At 33.4% G+C, this 17,779-nt stretch overlaps 1 protein-coding gene across 3 annotated transcripts in view; it reads left to right on the forward strand.

The window, feature by feature from the left end:
* btsz (bitesize) overlaps nt 1–17,779 on the forward strand; it is a 141,735-nt gene that overhangs the window by 42,820 nt on the left and 81,136 nt on the right. For 2 of the 3 annotated variants that reach the window (XM_070105988.1, XM_070105990.1), the window contains exon 2: nt 11,556–11,610. The gene's annotated coding sequence lies outside the window, so the exon portion shown is untranslated. Of the gene's footprint in view, nt 1–11,555; nt 11,611–17,779 lie in introns of those variants that run through there. The other variant, XM_070105989.1, reaches the window with a different exon arrangement.

Genomic DNA, 17,779 nt, shown 5'->3' on the forward strand with positions numbered 1-17,779 from the left:
ATAAATTATCACTACTGCTCTCAAACAAGTGCCTGGCCATAATAAATATTGTTCGCACTCTCTTAATAAATATATAAATTGGAGACATCGAAATTGAATACTAATGCAGATGTCTAACTAGTGATTAGAATTGCGATATTTCATTTAGCTGTCAATGAACTGTTATTTATTAGAGACTGTCAATTCGTTTATAAATTGACTTGCGATATTTTATATATAATATTTTTCTTCTTCTTCTTCTTCTTATTTTTATTTGCTGAAAACAATCGCAGCGTAAGTGAATAAATATTTGTTGATGGCATAATTTCAGGTTCAACTGTTTGCAAACGAAGCTACTCAAGCGGAAGTAGATATGTATGCACATAAGTACATACATATATACTTATGTATGTACATATTTGCACAAGATGTTTGACAAATAGTGATACGTTTTAGTACAGAGCGTGTGGTACTCTGTCAACTGACAAAGCTCCAGCGGTAGAGGAATGCAAATGACAATTCAAATTTGCAGTTTGAATAATAATTTTTTGCACATGTCTATATATGTGTTTGTACGAAAAAAGCGTTAGCAAATTTTTTAGCTAGATGTATTTGGTATATTTTTTGAACAGGCTTCTATAATTAATGCTATGTGCATGCGAAATAAGTTTTCTTTTGCTGCTAAATAATTATGAAACATCGAAAAAATTAAAAAAAAAAAGAATAATAAAGATTTAGTAGTTTTGAATTTAATCATAAATAATATAATATATTTATATCAACAAATGTTTATTTATATAAGCTAGTTATATACTTATTACTTAAAAAACAAACATAAGTACCAAGTGTCACTTTTACCTAATAAAATATGAAAGAAGGGGAGCTATTGATTTTATTAATCTCAAAATATACTTATGTTGATAGTTTTGAAATATTTAATGGAGAAAAATAATTCGGCATTGTACTAAATAAACTGCACTATGTTGCAAGGAGTTGCAAGAAAATCTGGCTGGCAGATCGAAGACATACATATGTACATACATACTATGTATACAGGAGTCGTTTGCTAAATTAAAGAGCTCCACTGACAGCACAACACACGATATTTTTAGACTATAATGCATCCCTGAATTGATAATTGTTTCGAAGAACTTTTGGAAAAGCATTTTCTTGTTGCTGCAGTTTTAGCTGCCGCATTTCGCTTTGTGTTGCCTAGAGGGCTTAAACTCGTACACATATATGTTGACTCAGAAGCCGATCTAAATAATTTCTTCGGAGATAATTTTGTCAAGATATCTTGTCAAATAAAAAAGTTTTCCATACTACGGCGGTTCCAGCAAATGACCAATTCTTGAGCAGAAAAGGACGTGTGCGAAATTTCAGTTAAATATTATATATAATAAACTATTTATACCTTCACTGCTGCAATTATTTCGTCCTCCGATTTCTCCGTGGATGATACTTAAAGAAAAAGTTCTCTACTAGAAGATAGAAGTCCGTCGACTAAAAATTTGCTATATGGCGACGTTTCCAAAAAAAGTTGATTTTACCAAAACTTTTGATCGATTTTAGCCTGTCAAAATGCAATTATTGATCAGAACCATAAAACTGGTAGGTCAGAAAAAAGTGATAGTAATCGCATGTTTTTTTTTGAGTAACCGTTTGGAAAAAAACGCCTTTACAGAAGTACAATTACGGTAGGTTATACTCCCCATTAGCACGCCAAACATACATCATGCCATCGTCATACAGGACTTGATTTCTAATGTTGATACTTCATCTAGTCCCATGAACTATGAAGCTCCTAGATACTTAGGATGAGTTCTAGATAAGGCTGGACAGAAGCACAGGAGATGGTTTAGCTTCTCTCACATGCCTAGTCTCCTGCATTCCATCTCACCATAATACGTCTGCCCGCCTTTTCGGAAATTTCATTAAGTATTGTTTTCAACGACGTGCATATTACCTATAGTGGTTCGGTAGCCAGATGGATGATACTTTTGGCAATCTCATTAGCTTTTTCCTATTACGGAATTTCTTTGTGGCCTGCAACTCAGTATATATGCAGCCGCTTTCCGCCAGCTACTGCATCTACTTCCTCAACGCTTCTAAAACCATTCTCTGATCGCAAAGACTTCCGCCTGGAAGATACTACGGTTTTCCGGAAGTTTGAAGGGTCGCCTAAGATCCAGCTCCGAGCGAGGCGACGCCCACTGGAGAGTGGCATGCTTCTGAGCCACCCTCTTCTAGTATGATTGGAAACTTTTTCTCCTAAATAAAGCGTTTTGTTTTTTATCCAACTGCTAATGGAGCTATGCCCGAAGGCCCTTGTGGAGATTTCACCTAAAGTCGCAAATTTTGCAGCTGATTTTGCTGCAGAGCTTTTCACTGCAATTTCGATTGGTGGTAGATTGAGTAAGCTAGCGCTCCCGTTATGCAGAAAAGAGCGAGTCGTTGTATCCGTTCCAACGATTTTCAGTATGAGATTTTGCTTACAGCGGTTCACTACACCAAAACACCGTAAAACAAGATTGACTTGACCACTGCTATATAAAACCAATACATGAGGCCAGATTATAGGTCACATGCAGTGATTTCATTACTAAAATGATTTAGGTATACTTTCAAGTTTTATATTTTCGAAATCTCAAATAGTTGAATTTTGCTGTTAAACATGAAGAAATATTTTATTCTTCTACTGAAATCAATTTTTTAGCCTTGCAATATATTGTTTGTGATTTCACATATTTTCTTATAATTGCATATGTTGGAAAGTTATGTTGATATACCATGAAGGAAAACAAAATCGAAATTATACAAAAAACTAGTGCAAATAGATATAAAATTTTATTTTATTTAGAAATATTTGAAAAAAAAGTGTATGGCTCACACTCGTACCATATAAATTATATTAAATATAATAATTTTTTTCATAACGAAAATAGCATTTCACTCAATTAAGATAGCCAAATGTGGTTTAAAAATTAAATTAATTTTATTGAAGAAACCCTAATCGATTGTACATATGTAAATTGTAAATTCTATTAGAAATGGCGCGAGAGTCGTTATCCTATTAAATTAATTCGTATGTATGTAAGTATATATATGTATTTAAATGCAAAAATTAAAACAAATGCAAATAAAACAAGTAAGGAAGGGCTAAGTTCGAGTGTACCAGGATCAAAGCCCGGGAAATACCTTCAATGCTTTGTTAGTTATATAGGCTATAAGGCTAGTTTTCACTTGGTTTTAACTAAATACTTTAGGCATAAAGATGTATCGTTATTAGAAAAACAACTTTCTTCCAATTTTATTAAGTTAACTCACATATTTGCACATAAATGCGGTATAAAGTCTGCCCAAAGTTCGAAAATCTTTTTATTTAGTTTATAATCGCTAATGGAATTATTGATCCGATTCAACTCATTTTTGACATACAGGCAAACTATTATTAGAAAAGGATTCTCTCTAAATTTCTAATAATATATCTCACAGATTGACCGACATTTTTGATAGCAAGTCGACATGTGTGAAACTGTGATCTACATATTTGGTATCTGGGGGCTAACTTTGGTCCGATTTTTCTCAGAGGCGTTGTTCGTGCAAAGTTTTATCTGGATACATTAATTGGTTCTTGATTTGTATACTGGAAAGTGAAGAAATCATATGGAATTAAAAGTTGTGTTTTATAAAGTAGGCGTGGTTCTGGTCTGATAATGGGCGAACATTTTCACTGCGTGAAGTAGGCCCCGAGATATGAAGTTTCACCTGAATGTGTGCGGTGCTACGTCCGGCGTTCAAATTTAACACCGGCTCTTTTAAGCCTTTTCGTATCAACTCGGGTATACAATTTTATGTCTGTGGCGCATTTATTTATAGATTTATCGCACTTTTTTAGCTGGCAAAAATATATGCTTCCAACAAATTTTATTATTTTAGCTTGAACACTTTGGGAGATATGTACATTAAACTTGTTAAGGCGGGACCACGGCCGCTTTTAAATAAAATTGTAATCATAAATCCCACTCTCTAATGCAATTCGTTGTACTAAATAACAGCGTTTTATATTGTTGTGAAGCTTAGTTATGGCACTTTATAGATTTTCGACTAATGGAGTTTTGTGGGCGTGGCAAAGGTCCGATTACGGCCAACTGCAATACCCTCTTTGAGTGTCAGGAAATATGGGTACCAAATTTGATCAAGATATTTAAATTTTTACTCAAATTATCGTCCGCGCGGACGATCAGACAGACAGAATCTCACTTGGAACTCAACTCGTTTCGTAATTCCGATCATTTAAATATAACTCTATCTCCAACTCGATTAGTGTTAGGTGATACAAACAACCGTGAGGTGAAGAAAACTATTATACTCTATAGCAACATGTTGCAAGCGTTTAAAGTTATAATTCGATACTGCCAAATGCAGCCACAATTCCAAATGCGCACACATACACATTAACATATTTATCTATTTCCGTCTGTGTGTCTGTGTGCGTGAAATCAGTGCACAGTTCATTAACCCTTTGCTGGCATGTAAATAATAGGCAAAACCACAGCCTACATTAGCTGCAAATGGTGTTGACAATATTGCTGATTTGGGTGACGTTGACAGCAATTGACAGTTACACAATTACTGTAAACAACAAAAATGGTAAATGACAAATAACAGGACAGCAGTAAGAACAATAAAATTGACAAATATGAGGAATTCCTCATCAACGATTCACAACGCACTCACATACAGACATATATACATACACACATATATACAAACATGCAAGTAAAATAATTTAACACTAAGCGTGTGTCAAAATCAACATTAATAAATACATAAATTTTTAGCTCTATAGACTCATATATTATGTATTACCGTTGTATGTGTGTATGAATGTATGTATGTATGTGTGTATTGGTGCGTTAATCTACTCGTCTTACTCATCACTTTGCTAGTCTTCTCTGCCAGTTGGCTGAGCCAGCACGCTGAGCCGACCGGTCGGTCTTAGCCGAAGTCAATTTGACAAACTACTTTGATGAGTTGCTGCTTCCCTTTGCCCTTTTTCGTGCGACCCAAAAAACGCTGTCACGTAGAGAACAGTACATTACTCGCACGTTAACAGGAAAGTAGCTGGAATAAGCACGTACTCATATGCACATTTATACATAACCACTTAAGTATGTATGTATGAATACGATATGCATATAGTATGTGTGAATAGGTTCGTGGTAAACTTAAGTGCTGCATTCACATGCTAATATTCTTCAAGCCAAAAGATATATGTACATATGAACACGAACGTTTATAGCTTGTGTGGTGGGGAGTTCGAAAACTAACCTAATATGTCGGCAAGTGAAAACTTTGCGAATAGTTTAATATATGGTATGATATTCTGTTGTTTCAATTTTGTGTTAGTAAATTTGATTTAGTTTTTGATATAAGTATCGATATTTCTAGTAGAATTTCTGAAAATAACTTTCGAGAAACCCGAATATTGGCTCTCCTACATATATTCAAAGCGGCTGGGTGGCGCTAACATGAAGTCAATATGAAAACTTCATATAAGAAACTTTTAATAAAATATAAATTGCGTTTGAAAAAAAAAAATTCGTCCGCTAGTTGTCGCCAAAGTTAAAGTATTCTTAAAAGTGGGGCTTATGGTCGGTTTTGGTTAATATTTCAAATAAGTATTCATAAGAGCACCGAAACTATGTTTTTGTTTTCAAGTTTCGAATTATACAAAAAAATTTGATTGTTAAAATTATCAAATTTATCAGTTTGTCGTGAGAAAAAAATTGTAGCGAAAGATTTAGTAAAACTGCCTAAGAGCGTGGCCAACTTTTGGAAGCAAGTGTAAAAGACTACCAGATATAATAAACTATAATATACATATTCTTAAGATTTGTCACGTGTTAGAAATGTGGGTTTACTTTATATTTTTTTATCAAAAAATCTAATGATGCTAAAAATACATATTTTAGGTCTGACAGTTGATTTAATATCTGATGAAATATGATCCGGACTGACAAAAAATGCTATATTGTCACGTATTTCAGCTACATTTCTTTTGCGACCTCTACACGACGTCTAGCATTGATACGCTTCACAATCATCATATTAACCAAAATGTGTTGAGTCGATCTATGAGAGATGTTGTGTTCCTCTGCCATTTCTCTGATGCCAACACAACTCTTTTTAAGCACTGATTTTTTTAACTTTTTCGATGTTATCGTCATTAAAAGAGGTGAATGGACGACTCGCACGAGGCAAGTTTTCGACGGCATTCACAGAATGCTTTGTGCCACTCAAATACGTGCCGATAAAGTAAGCTATCCAAAACACTTCTGCAATATTTTCAACAATTCCGTAGCCGTGATTCTATTAGAAACACAAATTTCATGCAAACTCGTTCTTAATTTTTTTCATGGTAAAAACGCCAGACAAACTTTTCGCTAATTGACAGATCAAACTCCGAACATAGAAAAGTCTAGGAAAACATTTTTTAACGATTCGGTTTGAGCGCGTAGTTTAAATGGATCAGTCTATTCTATCTATCAATTTGTGCCAACTGAGGACCCATCCATTGTTAAAACGCGTATGAACAAGCCGACTGAAAAAAGTAAAAACATAGCGAATTTTAAAGGGAAGGGAGGTGCTTGAAAATTGGCTCTTGACGGTGGGTTTAGTCACATCGTGACAAGACGGATATTTGTTAGTACCTTATGTGTCTCGGAAACTTTCATATATAGATATTAAGCGTTGTGAATTACTAGTCTACTTATAATACTGCCGGACTGGTTAAGGTAGTTCTGCCAAGGTTCGGTTATTCAATCAATTATACACTAACCCCTAACCCCATCATTATACTTTAAGGCTGGAAACTCGTTATATTACTATTAATATATTTTGTATTTGGTATTTTTGATAACAGTAAAATGGTAGAGACAGAGAAATATCACATATTTAAGAATATGTCAAAGGGATTGAACTCAAGACCTACGGTGTGGTAATCAATACATAAAGGTAAAAACCATACAAGTATCTTTAGTGTCAATAATGACGAGTTCCAAAGTTTTCCAAACTAAGATTGCACTTGAAAGAATTATGAGGCCGTCTTTTAAATACCATACTTAGGTAAGGTCAAGTGGTCGTACTTCTTCATTGTTGCCAGATAATATATTTGTCCCATATATGTTGATTTCAAAGTTGATTATCTTATTATTGCCTTGAAAAATACTCTATGCCGGATTTTACGAAGATATTTTGTCGAATAAAAAAAAAAATCCATAAAAGGATTTGATTTCTACCGATCCATTTATATTACAGCTTTATGCTGTTGTGGCTCGATCTGAACAATTTGTTTGCAGACTATAGCGCTGACGTGAAAAATACTCTGCTTCAAATTTCGTGAAGATATCTTGTTTAAAAAAAAAAGTTTTCCTGGGAAGGATTTGATATTGACCGATGAGTTTGTATTCCAGCTATATTCTACAGTGCTGCAATATCGACGGTTCCGATGTAGAGAGAAGCACGTTTTGTAAATCGATAGATCGATATAAGTTTACTAAAAAAAAAACCAAACAAATTATTTCCAGCAAATTGACCATCGAAAATTTCTCGTCCAGAAAATCAGAGAAATTATAGTCGTAGAATATTTTCACTTAAACACTTTGCGCGAACAATGCTTGTAGCACTTTTTTTATACATAGAGTAACACATACGGTGGCGTGTTGGCATTAATGTTCACTTGCATTAGCGTCTATCTGTAGTCACATCAGCAGCAAAACTATTTGCACCTTTCCAATGCATTCATTGCTTCAATATTTTATTAAAACTCAAACAGACAGACAGACCACAACGAAGAGGCTTCAACTGACGGCGACGTATTTGCACTCGAATGGTTAACGCACTCATACATACCAAATATACATACACACATGCATACACATACATCGAGCGTCACCACCATTTTTCTTGTCGACTTTTGAAGGAATTCACGCCATGCTCGTCCATTGTTTACAATCACTCGGCAAACTTTTCGATTTTATCTTTTCACTTTTACACACTTGCATGCCATTTAATGGTTTGACTTGTGTTTACCTGCGCCAAAGTGACTTGTATGTATGTATTGTATGTGTGAACTTCTTTTTATATGTACATATACTTGTCACTCACTTCTATGGATGTGTGTAACGATTCAGTAAATGCTATAAGGTAAATATTAGAAGTGTTAAAGTGTTTTGCGGCTTAGTGGTAAGTATTTGTATGTGTTAGTGTGTGTAAATAATCCATTTGCGCGAATCGGATGCATATTTTATGTTGCAACTAATCGCGACTGATGCGTTTATACACTTTGAATGGCATAACAAGTGAGTGGGAAGTAGCGAGAACGTATTGGTATCAAAAGTGTGTATGTGTTAAATTTCTCATTTCTTGCAAAGAACTTAAAAATCGAAAAAAAATGGGCAAAAATCAAGCTGAAAATGCTCGTACAGAAATATTAATAAATTTCGATTTGCCTAGCGTTTGAATCCAACACATTATATTAGCTGTTCCGAGCTAACAGCACTGAAAAAGAACTTTCCAGTATTATATTATATGTAATATATATTATATTTGAATTCACCGAATATATTTTTTAGTAGCACTGAACTATTCGACAGTTCAAAAGCGTAACAAATGAGGCAAGATGCTAGCAGCGTCTATGCAAACAATTGTAGCCTTTGTCTAACAAGTGTTGGGCAGATATGTATAAAGAATCTACACTGTTGTTTGATCGGTTACGGAAAGCTAGGCAAATAAAGTTAATATATATGAAATAATATGCAGTTGCAATCGCTCGCATATGAACGTGGCACTAAAATCTTTGACAGCTAAAATTTATTTAGTCAGCTAAGAATTGCTCTCTTTAAGCTTTCTACGTTTCGTAAGTATCTACTTCCCTATAATTGCAAGGAAAACCGACTTACATAGTTTTAAAAAGTTTGGATTAAGTGCATTGATTTGGTTTCATTGTTTTCAGTGCTGCAGTTTATTGGAATTGGCGGCAATAAACTCATGGCGCGTTCACCGAAAAGTCAGTCAGAATCAGCTAGAGTGTGAAGGCACATGATACTGGTGAAAAATCCAAAAATCCTCACGTAGACTGCTGAAAATGGCTAGGTAGTATTCCTTATTAACCGTTTAACCCTGTGAAATAAATTCGTGGTGAGTTATCCTTTAAAAAAAAACGATGAGGATCACCTTAAATTTTGACTGACTTTGACGTGGTTCCTTCGGTGCCGGCTCATTTTTGTAGCGCCATTCGATTGTAGAGCAGTTTCGAGATCAAATTCATAAACCCATATCTCGTATCCTTTATTTTGCTTTCTTAAGGCTCATACTTCACAAAATATGTATTGAAGAATTAAATTTAATATTCTGGTTTTTCTTCACTGGATAACCAATCATATAAAATATTTCAGAATTGCATATTCAGAACCTGCAATAATATGGTGTATGATTTCTCGTAAGATACCATAACCCATATCACTTACCTTACACAAATATCATAACCTCAATCATTTTTATTTAGATCCAATCGAACTTGGACTTTATGTTATTCCTTATAAACAATATGACCTATTGAACACTAATAATAATTTCATACACATCAGTATAACTGCATTTATCTATACTTATACAAAATATTTTTTATACCTCATACACTTAAGGATTTTACGTACTTCTTTATTGAATCTATAATCCAACCACTCACTTTAACCCAACCATATTTGGGAAATGAGTAAACCAATGAAATGCGTCTGCCCACTGCCGAAATGACAGTGCCACCAGCACCGAACGTGTGCGAACAAACATGCTTAGTTTCTGCGTCTAATAACTTTGTGGCTTTCGATGAATGCATAAAGTAAGAGCAACAAAAATAACAACAACAATAGCAGTAGCAATAGCGCTGAAGTGAATGAAGTAAAGTTAAGTAAATGGACGTGACGAAATGACGAAATTACAGAACTTTACGTTGATGCACAAGAACGCACACACACACATGTATATACACATACAAATATAGCATGGATTGCGCTGAATAGCATATACATAGTTGAATAGTATTAGGTGTATTGTACATACATATACGAGTATGTACTTATAAGTTGCGATGGTAGTAAAAATGCTCATCAAGTCAGAGACGTATGTGTGGGTTTGCGCACTGCACCAACGCTCAACGGTAATCCGCAGAGAGATTTTTTATGGTCGACGGCTTGTGCGTATATTCGTGCGTGAGTAAGTCGCGTACCATTGTGCAAGCCGTAGCAGATTTGCATTTATATGCATATAATAGACAAACATACATACATACATACCTTGCACTTGAAAGAGCATATGGATATAGAAATATTTACATATATATTATATATTAGATTTCCCCTATACAGACTACTTAGAGCTACATTTATTTTCATAATTTAATGCTAATTTTTTAAGCAGTACTTTGTATATAAAAAATTAATTATATTATTATATATAATTAATTTAAATAATTAAGTAAATTATTTATCACATTTTTGTCTTGTAAAAAAATACTAATTCAAACAGGAAATAAACCTAATTAAATATTTTTAGAGATGTAATAGACCAAGGTCGATCATTTTTGGGAGCAAAAAATAACAACAACAATAAAGTAAAAAAAAAAAAAATTTGAAAGGAAAAATATTTTACAGGTGATCTGAGGTCGGGAAGCTGTAGCGGAGGAGGGTGATTAAAAGAAAAAATGGTGATTAAAAGAAACTAAATAAATAACCGAAAACTTGGTTAGTTGAATTTTTCGCATAAATACTTGTATTGAAATTACGTGAAAAAGAGTTGACGTGAAAGTTGTAAATCTTTTTACTACTGTCATATAGGGATCGTAAGTTTTCCTCTCCCCTTCTTCATTTCGACTTCAGATCGCCATTAAATTAGTTTTCCATTTCAATTTTTTATTTTATCAACCTTTTTCCAGTTGGTTTCATTCAACACCAATTTCTTTTCACTTTGTACCATTCTAATGGCTTTATCACTGGCCTAAAACAAAGAAATAAACATAAAAATGAAACAAAAATAAGTGTAGAAGTCTTAATTCTTTATTGTCAAGAAAATCGTCATGAAATAATTTGAAATCCATAGTTGCAAAAGAACCGAATAAGAAGAAGACTTGCTGAACACATGTATACAAACATAAAAAATTAAGGACAAGACAAAAGGATCAACACAGATCTTCAGGACCCTATTGATTTTATGTTCTAAATTTTTCTATGCATCTATATAATTTGTATAAATTTTTGACATTTCATGAGTTTTCATTTAATTTTTAATATTTTTGAGATTCTTTTCAAACAAAAAAAAAACTCAAAAAACTAATTGATCTGGAGATACCTTAATAAAAGTTTGAACAAAAAATAAAAAGTTTAATTTTTCTGATCTTTCTATATACATATATTTATGAATTATTTTTGTTTTTTTATTATGTTATTATTGAATTTTAGTTTATTTCAATTACTTATTGCTTCCTTTTCTTTCTTTTTTGTTGTTTTTATTTTTAGCTTGACGATTTAGACGCAGCACCGCTAATTGAAAATATTCATAATATTGAATTAGGTATGTACCTAAAAGTATACAAAGTTCTAAAATATTTTAACAAAAAATAAACAATTTAAAAACAACAAAATTTTTTAAACAACTTTGAGGTTTAGTTAAGTCTTTTGAGCATTTACATTATAATGAATTAGAAGTATTTTGTAACTCGAAAATTTTATATTAACTGCCAAGTGGCAATCACGTTCTCCAAAAAGCTTCTTCCCTGAATAAGGTATGTTATGTTTGCAACAGCCACAAGTATACGTCGGAGGTGCTATAAATTGTTTATATGTATATTCATAAGTAATCAGCATGCTCAGCTGAATCGATTTAGCTAAGGCCGTCTGCCTGAATATTATACAACTAGTCCCTTAGTTTTTGAGATAACGATTACAAATTTTGCACACGTCCTTTTCTCCACAAGATGCTACTCATTTGTCGGAACCGCCAATATTGGATCACTATAGCGTATGGCTGTCCTACAGACTGATCAAAATCAAATTCTTGTATGAAACACTTTTTATTTAACTAGATATCATCACGAAATTTGACATGGAATATATTTCAATGCAACGGTATAATATCCAAAAAAATTATTCAGATCGGGCGACTATAACATATAGCTGCCATACAAACTGACCGATCAAAATCGAGTTCTTGCATGAAAACTTTTTAATCTGTAAAGGGTATAACTTCGGTGCAATCGAATTTAATGTTTTTTCTTGTTTAATATTACTTCGTGAAAATTTTATACAACATTCTTTATTGTACGTATACATTTTTAACCAAATCGTAATAAAAATTCCTCGAATAGATTTTTATCAGATATTTAAGTAATCGAGCTAACAACTTAGAGGGAATCATTGTGATCACTTTTTCATAATTTGGAAAATAAGACTGTAGCTGGCCATCCTCAATATCAATACTATACAAAACGATACAAAGGGTTATGCATATAAAATCACCAGTCAAAGTTGAATATTATTATAATTATTATTGAAGGAATTTTTTCTTTTTAAAGCAGAATCATCTTTTCAACAATTCAACTTTGGTACCTCGATAACCCCTAATTAGTTTTGTAGAGCCAGTTACTGACGTATGATTACTCAACATACTTGTAATTGAGTAATTACTTGAATCCACGTTCATTTACATATGTAGTGGATAGTGGCGAGGATTGGAGGCTATTATTTATTATGCTTACTTATGCTAACGCACTCATCGTTTTGCCAACATATACTCGCATACATACTTAAGTACGTACCACAAGTATATGGTCTGTACGCATGTGCAAGCGTTTAAACGAACTTGCACGGTCAGGCAGGCAGTCGGGATTTGGCCCTACAATACAATACAAACATTTTATCCGCACAATTTCACCGTCAAAGCCAATTACCGTAATTTCAGTTAGCACGTAAAGTGTGTGCTAATTGACTTGTAAATAAAAATACACGCACACATATACACATATGTACCTACATATATCAATATATGCCCGCATGAGTACTACAAGTATATACATATGTGGGTATTTTCATGTATCTGTGCATGAAAATCTCATTATCCGTAAACGGGAATTAAATGCCACAAATTAATTTTGATTTATTGAAGTTGCCTAATCACCATAAATACGAAATTAATTTGATTACTTGAATCAATGCGTACAATAATAATCATAATATTTATATTTGCGATTTGTTGTAAATATTCAAATGTCAAAATAATTCGTAAAACTAAGAGCTCACTGTAATTAAATATTATATATTTATCATTGATATACATATTTCCATTATAATGAGTTTATTGGTAAATTACTTTCTATATTTTTCGACCATTTTTATTGCAGCTGAGCCAATATGGCATCATCCATCATAGTTTATTCTTATTTCCTTCATGTGTTTCATTTTCTCAGCATATTCTCATATGAAATCCACATATTTTATTTACATACATACATATTTACATACATACATATACGACGAATTTCTTCTTTTATGTATGTATTTGAAAAAGTAATAATCCGAATCGGCTCTCTCGTAATATATTGCGTGCATTTCGCAGCTTCAAAAAAAAATGTATTATCAGTGATGAGGTTGGTTTCTCCATCAATCAGATTATGCTAACTTATCATAATCCGTGTTTTTTCTAGACGATATGGCAGCTTTTGAATCTCTTCAGGTTGCTCTTCGTCCCAAGTACGGCAATTTTGCTTGTTGACATACCCATTGAGCCAGAAATGGGCCTCATCGCTGAGCAAAATTTGGCTCGAAAACTTCGGATCTTCTTGGAGCTTTTCAAGAAGGTCTTGCAGCTACAGTTCTTGCACAAGCTGTATTTTGTACGCTTTCAATTTAAGATATCGACGTAAAATGCGCCAAGTCGTTCCATACGTCAGTCCGAGTTACTGAGAAAAGTGTCGAATCGACTCTCCACAGTCTTCGTGTACAATCTCAGCTACGACCGTCGTATCTTCTTCACTGCGTGCTGGACGTGTTCTATTCGGTAGAATATTATCCAATAATGAATGCTGGGTCTCAAGATAGGTGATGGTATTGCGAATAGTACGCTCAGTAGGCCGATTATGTTGAGCATAAGTGGAGCAATTTGTAAACGATAAAATGCCAAATAATACTGAAGAAAAATAATATGACAGCTTGACATGACTCACGCGTGATCTATCAAAAAAAGGCTATTATAAAAAGTACCTTTACTTGGATCACCCGTTTTAAGGTTATTCTAATAAATATGACCCAAAAATTTTAGTTATGTCATGCTACTGCCAATCATATTAGTGCTGTCTTTTTATTTTGTATTAGTTTCATTTTTCTATAACCTTTTGCCGAGTAAAGTACTATAAATGTGTAAAATTTTTTGGAATATTTAGGTAATTTCGTTTATTACCTTTACTAACGATTCTCAACTAAAATATATACATACATATATTTAGCGCCTTCTCCTTCATGGAAATTTAGTTTAAATTAATTGACGTTAGTGACGTGAATTGGATTTTGAATTGTCTTGGGCTAGCTACAGTTCGCGGGAACTCGTTTATTTTTTTGTAACAGTATAATTATAATAATGGAAAGTTTCAGGTCTGTCTATAAAATGACAAAGGCTGCTATTTTTTGTCTTATGGTATGATTCTCGAATATATTTGAATACGGTAAATCTCCGAAGCCACTCAATCCTCCTAGTCAACCTTATTTGAGTAGTCTTTCGATATTTAATGTATATAACTATAATGGAAGTTAATGAAAATCATTACAACGTTATTTATAAGGCTTTGTAATAATTCGCCCAAATATGTGTATGAGCACAAACAATGACTCCAGTAAATAAAAAATATATATTAATTGATATATATGTTATATCATAATATGATAAATGAGATATTTTGGTAGCATAGAAACTAATTTTTTGCTAATCATATATTCATTATAACGGTATTATAAAAATATTTTTGAAAATTACCACTGAGCTTGAATTAAGGACAACTGATCAAATTTGACCCGGACTATTTTTCAATTTTCTTAAACACTTGATATAAGCCTCGGCTGGAACGGCCTTCTATGCCTTCAGCCAATTTTGTTTTTTCTTAAGTTTTGGTTTATTTTTGAAGCGCCATTCGCTGGATTGTTGGACACTTTCGTCGTCCATAACGATAACGATTTCCCGATATACCCTAATACGACGTTTTCTCAAAAGATTTAGGTCTAAGAGTGTAGCATTGACACGCATTATACTCATAACAGTCACCAAAATGTGCTAAGTCGATCTATAAAAGCTGTTGAGACCCTCTGCTATCTCTCTGAGGAGGCTATCTCACTCGAATGTGCTAAGATTTCGAAGACTTAGCGACCTTCACACAAAAACTTTTGTGTCGATCAATTTTGCGTTCACAATTTAAATATAAAAATCACTTCGGGTGAAATTATACACGTGGAATAGATGGCAAGGTTTTCAAGAAACTGTTTTATACCTCACCAATTAATTAGACATATGAAATGTTAAAAATATTTTTAACAGAAATATTCGAATTTACATAATTGAACCCAATTTTTCTCCATAGTATCCTGCAATCTCATAAGTAATGTCTTCTAATTAGCATACAGTTGAATATCCAAATTTATTAGCTCTCCTTTCCGAGATGAATAACTTCCATTTGTTTCTGTCAAAACCCAAACCACAACTCATTTGAACGTTCTCCATTCATCTACGCATTCGAAATGCGCAATCAAAACCAAAGGAGGAAATTTTTGGTGTCCCCCGTGACCGCACGAACACTGCACCTACTCACCGGCGCTGCTTTCACAACTTTCCCACGTTTTCCTTAATCCACCGTCTCACAAATCTCATCTATGCTTTGCGTAGTCTTCCGATTTACAAACTTACACAGCTGCCCACTTTATTTATTTGGTTACGTAACACTTTCTTGGTCCAACAAATTAGCACCATACATACTTGTACATATGTATTTGTGTTTGTATTACCATACCATTGTTCTGGGTTGTGCGATTTGCGCTACGAAAATTCAATTAGTTTCATTGCTTGTGCATCGTCAGTGACATGCGAACGTGACAGGTAACGAAAATTACACATGCATATACATTAGGTGTTTATATAACAACTAAGCTTTTATGAAATAGTTACGGGCCAAATTCAATTTCGAGCAGTCACGTTCGCCGCTGTGTCCTTGCGCTCTTAGGCGCTACAACAAATCTGCAGATTTTGCATAATTTCGTTTCATTTTCCAATTGACCAAAGTCTAGTTTATTGTACATATAATATGTATTATAATTTTCTTATATATTTTTTCTGATCATTCTTATTATTAATATTTTTATTACATATGACTCTGAAGTCGTAAATTCTTAGATGATATTGCTATTTTAATTGAATACGTGTGCTTAAGGGGTTATATTCACTTGCAAATTCCAAAAAAGCAATTTTTTACTGGAACCATTGACTGGAAATTTTCACAAGACCTTTTTAGGCATATTTGTCAGATAGCGATCGAAGAAATAAGAATATTGATAATATTTTTAATACCTTAAGCTACTCTGAAGTGTAACATTTCTTACAATACATTTTTTTTGGCATGTCGCCTAATCAACATTTTGACTAGTCCTTCGATTATTGTCTGTATACCTCTATAATAATAATACAGTTTTTTGGCTTTTTGGATTTGAAATAATTAATTATTAATTAATAATTAATTTCAAAATTAATCACCGATTTTTAAAGTACATTAAATTTTCTAAATGAACAACAACAAAAAATGCGTTTTTCTGACTTGCAGGTGGATATATCTGCCTCTGTATATTGAAATCTCCTTTCTAGACTCATACTATTCCACGGTTTATGTGTAAGTGCAAAATTACGTTCTCTCGTGGGTATAATCCCGATTTGAAATATTTTTCAACTATTTTCATCGTGTGCAAAACTCATCAATAGGCTCGAGAGCTTACGAAAAACTTCCCATATTGATAGGAAATGGGCAAATACTTGAATTAGACGATAACATTTTTTATAAAGATGGCCAATGCTACAAATATATGCCATTGTACAAAGACTCGATAAAATGGGTAAGGTTTATGATAGATTATCAATTTGTCAAGCCAAGTTTTGTTACCGTGTTCTGATGTGAACCGTATTCCACTGAGGCGTTCTGCATCGTCCGCAAAAAAACTTTTAGGCTGAGCATCGTCATGATGGAAAATTATTAAAAATGGTTGCGGTAAAGAAATGCTTGTATGTAAATAAAGTTGCTCCCTGAAATCGCCATTAAGTGATGTATGTCGTCACTTCGTAAAAATTTCAAAAGAGAATTTTAGATAGGAAATTTGTGAAAATCACTTGGGTAAGGTTAGGTTAGGTTAAAAGGTCGATCCAAAAACAAACTCCCCTTGAACAGCTGAAAATGCAGCTGAGAATGCCGGTTCATTTGGTACCTAAATACTATTAAGTGGGTCGAACAGACTGTCTGTCTGTCCGTATATACGTGAAATAGTCAACCAGTTTTCGAGATATCGTTCTGAAATTTTGTCCTGTATGTCCTTTTCTCTCCAAGAAATCGCTCACCGCCAATATTGGACCACTAAAGGCCATAGCTGCCATACAAACTGATAGATCAAACGCAAATTCCTATATGGAAAACTTTTTCAATTGACAAGGCACCTTTACGAACTGT

Source organism: Bactrocera oleae, chromosome 2 (genome assembly GCF_042242935.1).
Source record: "Bactrocera oleae isolate idBacOlea1 chromosome 2, idBacOlea1, whole genome shotgun sequence".
Lineage (NCBI taxonomy): Eukaryota > Metazoa > Arthropoda > Insecta > Diptera > Tephritidae > Bactrocera > Bactrocera oleae.